The 6,301-nt window shown below is 42.2% G+C and overlaps 1 pseudogene; it reads left to right on the top strand.

The window, feature by feature from the left end:
- Positions 1 to 1,353: 1,353 nt before the first annotated feature.
- Positions 1,354 to 2,414, top strand: LOC121920340 (annotated as a pseudogene).
- Positions 2,415 to 6,301: the final 3,887 nt, after the last annotated feature.

A 6,301-nucleotide genomic window follows, 5' to 3' on the forward strand; every position in this document is an offset into this window, starting at 1 on the left:
AGATGTAAGTTACTCATTGCTTCATTCTTTTTTTGCACCTGAGATTTCAAGCTACATTTGGGTTTTTGTTTTTGTTTTTTGTTTGTTTTAAAAGGGGAGGAATAGAAAGCTGTGGGAAGAAGAATGGAGAAGAGTGGCATGCAGGGGATAACCAGATAATATTACTAAATGGCTTTGTGATGATATACCATGTTAAATCACATTTTTGGTCAGAATTCTCTGCCAGTCTTACAAAGTGAGCTACGGAGCTCTGTGCAGATGATGCTATTGTTCTGCAACTGGCTATAGGGCATAGCCAGATGCTTCTCTGATTCCTCCTGCTCTCCACTGAATGGCCACTAGATGAGTATAAACTCTTGAAGCTAAAAAGATGAGTTTTTCGGGCTATGTGGCCATGTTCTAGCAGAGTTTCTTTCTGACGTTTCGTCAGCATCTGTGGCTGGCATCTTCAGAGAATTCTCTGAAGATCTCAGCCACAGATGCTGGCGAAACGTCAGAAAGAAACTCTGCTACAACATGGCCACATAGCCTGAAAAACCCACAAAAAACTGTGGATGTCGGCCATGAAAGCCTTCGACTTTACACTAAAAAGATGGGTTTGAGTGCTTGATATAAGAGACATAGCAGAACCTTTATGTTACATCTCCAGATGCAGAACTTTTATGTTACATCTCCACAATCAGCATAAAGGCCACAAGTGGAACTGGAATGCACACAGTTGGAATGCATGTGCCAGAAGATTAACCAGATATGTAACCCCAGAAAGTGGGTCCCACTTATATGCAGCATGAGGACCTATGGCACACTAATAGCTAGTTTACCAATTCAAGAGGCATTTTCTAGATCCATTTTTCAATGTGCAAAGAAAACTGTGTGTTCCATTATCTGTGGATGTATTAAGATGCAGCTCATCATTTCAAAAACAAGGCCTGCCTGTCCATTAATAAAATCCTTAGTATTATGATGTCTCTTGGTTTTACTAGTGTACTGCCATGGTTGAATCTTACATTGGTCTTTCTGATCCACTCCCACCTCAAAATAGTTTATTATCATAGACGAGAATCCTGTTGGGAAGTTATGAATGTACTATATAAGCACTGTAGTGAATCCCATCCTGATCCCTCCAATCCCTACTTACTGGGCACGAGCTACTGTGATTGATGGAGGTCTGTTCCTCTGTTGCGTAGGTAGCAGCTGGCTGCAAATTCCACCTGGTGTGACAGTCAGGAAACAGGGGCTCTGTTACCATTCTGTTACTTACGTCAACTCTTAGCTTGTCGGAAGAAGTAACATCAGCAACTTCGTAGATACAGTATATATATATTTTTTGCTCCCCTCCTTTCCCCCCTTCTTTCTCCTGTTTCCTGCAATTCTTCCTCGTCAGCAGTCATGCGTGAGTGCATCTCCATCCATGTTGGCCAAGCTGGAGTCCAGATTAGCAATGCCTGCTGGGAGCTCTACTGCCTTGAACATGGTATCCAGCCTGATGGGCAGATGCCCAGCGACCAGACCATCGGAGGAGGAGATGACTCCTTCAACACATTCGTCAGTGAAACAGGAGCTGGCAAACACATCCCCAGAGCTGTCTTTGTAGATTTGGAACCAACTGTGATTGATGAAGTGTGCACTGGAACCTACCGCCAGCTCTTCCACCCTGAGCAGCTCATCACTGGCAAGGAAGATGCAGCCAACAACTATGCCAGGGGCCACTACACCATTGGCAAGGAGATCATTGACTTGGTCCTTGACAGGATCAGAAAGCTGGCTGACTAGTGCACAGGTCTCCAAGGCTTTCTGGTCTTCCACAGCTTTGGTGGTGGCACGGGCTCTGGTTTTGCTTCCTTGCTGATGGAGCGGCTGTCTGTTGACTATGGCAAGAAGGCCAAGCTGGGGTTCTCCATCTACCCAGCTCCTCAAGTCTCCACAGCCATAGTTGAGCCCTACAACTCCATCCTGACCACCCACACCACCCTAGAACACTCCGACAGTGCCTTTGTGGTAGACAACGAGGCCATCTATGACATCTGCTGCAGGAATCTAGACATTGAGAGCCCCACTTACACCAACCTCAACCAGTCAGATTGTGTCCTCCATCACAGCTTCCCTGAGATTCGATGGTGCCCTGAATGTAGATCTGACAGAATTCCAGACCAACCTGGTGCCCTATCCACTTCCCTCTGGCTACTTATGCCCCCGTCATCTCAGCTGAGAAAGCTTACCATGAACAGCTTTCTGTGGCCGAGATCACCAATGCTTGCTTTGAGCCAGCCAACCAGATGGTGAAATGTGACCCTCGTCACAGTAAATACATGGCCTGCTGCCTGTTGTACCATGGTGATGTTGTTCCCAAAGATGTCAATGTGGCTATTGCCACCATCAAGACCAAACGTAGCATCCAGTTTGTGGACTGGTGACTACCCCCCGCATCATGTATCAGCCCACCATTCTGTCCTTGTATATTTTGTGTGTGTGTGTGTGTGTGTGTGTGTGTGTGTGTGTGTGTATGTGTGTGTGTATGTGTGTGTGTGTGTGTGTTTAATAGATATTTTAATTGTACATGTTTAATCCTGTTTTAAGGGGGGGGAATTTGGGACATAATTTTGTAAATGTGGATTTTAATATGTTGTGAGCCGCTTTGATTGTCTTGTAACAGAAAAGCAGGATATAAATAAAAGTTTTATTTATTTTATTTATTAATTCCCTCTTGCAGCAGAGACTGCTTGCATGAGGAGGATGGGACCATAAGAGGAACAGAAACCAATCAATCACAGTGGCTGCTTCCCAGTACTCTGGGATTGGTGACCTTCACAATCTCTACATGCCCTCTAAAGTAGAGGCTATATAGGGATCATGAACATGAAACAGTCACAAGTGCATAACCCTAGGTTACATATTTGTAACTGCCCAACAGGCTTCCAGCCATTGTTTCATAATCCCACTCAGATTGGAGTTACAAAACACAAAGAAGCCATTTGTAGAATCATAGATGGATACAAATCCAACAACAGAAATGGCAATATTTGAAAAACAGTGAGGGAATATTTACCCTAATAAAAAGGTTTTAACTATCTCTGGTTGTTGTTGTTTTGTTTTGTTTTTAATTTAGAAAATACTTGGCTGCTTTGTGTTTTTATTTGCTATTGAAAAAATTAAAATCAACCACTCAAGACTTGGTTTACCATAAAAGGAAGAAGACTCTAAACATCCACGAAGGCCTGCATCATCGCCTTGATGCACCAACTGTCTCATACCACTTAACAATTTGACTTCCATGATTTTTTTGTCAGCTAGTGCATCACATAACTTTGAACTTCAAAAATGAAAATAAGTCATTTTCTGAGTATTTGCAAGCTCTCAATATACAGGGATGGAGAAAAAACATTATTTACAGATCCACTACACCACTTTATAGGACTTTTTGTTTCTTTTCCTCTCCCCTAATTTTTGTCTCATCATGGCTAACTTAAGTTCGGGATAACTCAAGATCTCGCACCACTTTCCCCCTTTATTAGTCCTAATAACCAGCAAGAGCCCTGGTGATGCAGTGGTTAAATGTCATTACTGCAACCACTGACTCACAAACCACAAAGTTGTGAGTTCAGTTCCTGTGATGGGCTCAGGGTCAACAGGTTTGCATCCATTCAAGGTCACTAAAATGAGTACCCAGCTTGTTGGGGGCAATTAACTTACACTTTGTAAACCACCTGGGGAGTGCGTAAGTGCATTGATAAGAGGTATAGAAATATACTTGCTGTTGCTATTTGCTGTAAGAGGCATTACTCATCTCCAGTTTTTATTTTCATTTTCCATGATCTGACCTCAAGGTGGCTGTTCTTAAAGGCATTTTAAAGACAGACTGTCACATAACAACTGAACAAAAATTAATCACAAAGTTCATCTCTTATCTCCAACATGAATATGTTAATGTGTCCATTTTGTCTTTTTCCATATTATTTACGGAAAAAAAATGTGAATTTTGGAAAGACTTTTTACAAAAATAAAATACAGGTAAAGTAACATTCTTATCCATTTGCAAATTGGTACAACATTTTCACCCACTAGCTAAATTTAGTAAGTAAAGCCTCTCACAACTGTTATTATTGCTGTTTATGCTTTTGAGTAATTTGTCACACCCCACTGATTTCCAGTCCCCTGACTAGCCATGCACATGGGTAAAGATCTGCCAAATGAGTTAACATTTCATGTCTCTGATGAAGTAACAGTATATTTTCTGCCACAATAGCTTTTGTTAGTCCTTAAGATGACATACAGGCATGGCCAGTGGAGGTATCACTACAGGGGCAGAAAATCCAACTTGTTCTGAGTTGAAAGCTCTTGGTTGAAAGTATGGTGTAGTGGTTTGAGTGTTGGATTAGGACTCTGGAGACCAAGGTTTGGTTCCCAGATTGGCCATGAGACCCACTGGGTGAGCTTGGGTGAGTCACATGCTCTCAGCCTCAAGGGAAGGCAATGGCAAAGTTTCTCTGATTCTTGCCAAGAAAACTCCATTATAGGTTTACCTTAGGGTCACCATAAGTCAGGAATGACTTGAAGGCACACAACACACATACACACTGAGTTGATCAGAAGCTCTGGTGTTACTGTGCCACCACTGGCAAAGTTCCCATTGACATCAGAAGAGATGCAGTAAAATCAAGGATGGATTTGCCACCACTGTGATAGTGGATCTACTTGCTGCCTGTGATGCTAAAATGCCAAGAAAATGCTTAAAATTGCAAACATGGCAGAAGAGGAGCAAGGTACTAGACAAGCAAGCAAGGGATCTGAATGCACCAAAAGTACAGCATCACAAACTGGTCACTCAAAAAGAATGAATGTCTTTTTACTGGATAATATGTAGTATTGTTTATTTCTTATTAGCTGGTTGACTATTGCATGGCTGCATCACGTGATCAATGGAACTGGTATAAAATGATTAGAATCATTCACCAGCATTTTGATATGTATGACATTTCAAATGATATGATGCTGTCTGTTCTTTGCAAAAAAAGAAAAAAGAAAAAAATCACATGAATCAGTTTTCACTTGTTAAGAAAGGGAGAGGATAATTGAATGCCACCTGCCATATTACAGGTTTATCCTGGGAGGGAAAGCAACCTGGAAAACAAAATTCAATACTGGCTCTTTCTCTTTTTCTGTTTGAGGGGGAGGAATATTTGTTTTGTACTTTTGATTCATGTTGATTAAAGTGCTGGCAGATGTCCAGAACTCCCAAAAGACATTGAAAGTGAAACCTGGTTAGTTTATAATGAGATGTCAAACTGTTTCCTAGAGTACATTTTGGTAATTTACTCTTTCTGTGAAATTAACCATTCTGTGGAGTTGATGGATACTTTAAAGAAGTGAGCAATATATTCAGAAAATATCCATATAAAAGTATTTTTTTAAGAACCTGAGGTTTAATGTTTTCCCCTCACAACTATATCAGTTTTTGTTCCCATGCCAAATAGTGGTGGGTCCTACAGACAGAACAAGGAAGGTGGCAGAACATTACCAGCATCTAGTTCTATGCATGGATTCATAGAATCATAGAAGCATAGAGTTGGAAGAGACCGCAAGGGCCATCCAGTCCAACCCCCTGCCATGCAGGAAATCCAGATCAAAGCATCCCCGACAGATGGCCATCCAGCCTCCGTTTGAAGACCTCCAAGGAGGGATACTCCACCACACTCTGAGAGAGTGTGTTCCACTGTCGAACAGCCCTTACTGTCAGAAAGTTCCTCCTAATGTTGAGGTGGAATCTCTTTTCCTGCAGCTTGGATCCATTGTTCCTGGTCCTGTTCTCTGGAGCAGCAGAAAACAAGCTTGCTCCCTCCTCAATATGACATCCCTTCAAATATTTAAACAGGGCTATCATATCACCTCTTAACCTTCTTTTCTCCAGGCTAAACATACCCAGCTCCCTAAGGCGTTCCTCATAGGGCTTGGTTTCCAGACCCTTCACCATTTTAGTCGCCCTCCTTTGGACACGCTCCAGTTTCTCAATGTCCTTTTTGAATTGTGGCACCCAGAACTGGACACAATATTCCAGGTGGGGCCTGACCAGAGCAGAATATAGTGGCACTATTACTTCCCTTGATGTAGACACTATACTTCTGTTGATGCAGCCTAAAATCGCATTGGCCTTGTTAGCTGCCACATCGCACTGTTGACTCATGTTCATCTTGTGGTCTACTTGGACTCCTAGATCCCTTTCACATGTTGTCTCCTTAAGCCAGGTGTCTGTGTCAACTTTTCAGGGCATAGAGCTGGACTGTAGGAAGGCTCATTGTGTCTAATG

This window comes from Sceloporus undulatus, chromosome 2 (assembly GCF_019175285.1).
Source record: "Sceloporus undulatus isolate JIND9_A2432 ecotype Alabama chromosome 2, SceUnd_v1.1, whole genome shotgun sequence".
Lineage (NCBI taxonomy): Eukaryota > Metazoa > Chordata > Lepidosauria > Squamata > Phrynosomatidae > Sceloporus > Sceloporus undulatus.